Source organism: Alligator sinensis, unplaced genomic scaffold (genome assembly GCF_000455745.1).
Source record: "Alligator sinensis unplaced genomic scaffold, ASM45574v1 scaffold1548_1, whole genome shotgun sequence".
In the NCBI taxonomy this organism is placed as follows: Eukaryota; Metazoa; Chordata; order Crocodylia; family Alligatoridae; genus Alligator; species Alligator sinensis.
In genome coordinates this window covers 50,074-50,370 of record NW_005843429.1, presented here as the reverse complement: position 1 = coordinate 50,370, position 297 = coordinate 50,074, and positions in this window count along the sequence as shown.

Sequence of the window (297 nt, the reverse complement as noted above, 5' to 3'; positions counted from 1 at the left end):
TTCACGTAACAAGCACACCAGATCACTATTTCTAAGCATCTTTTATACAGGAGTTTTCAAGCCTTCGCAAGCGTGCTTGTTTGATGATTGGTTATAAGGGAGTGACGCAAGAAGTTCTTTACTGAGCATGTCTCTATACCTGTGTTTTAGCCATGTATCTCATTTACATACATGTGTGTTTCATTAGCATACTTTTTCCCCACCTAGGGGTGTGATTTTTAGTATTTTAATGAGCCCTTTAACCCAGTACTCTGTTTCTTCTTTTGTTTTCAAGCCCCCTTCATCCGAGACTGTCTC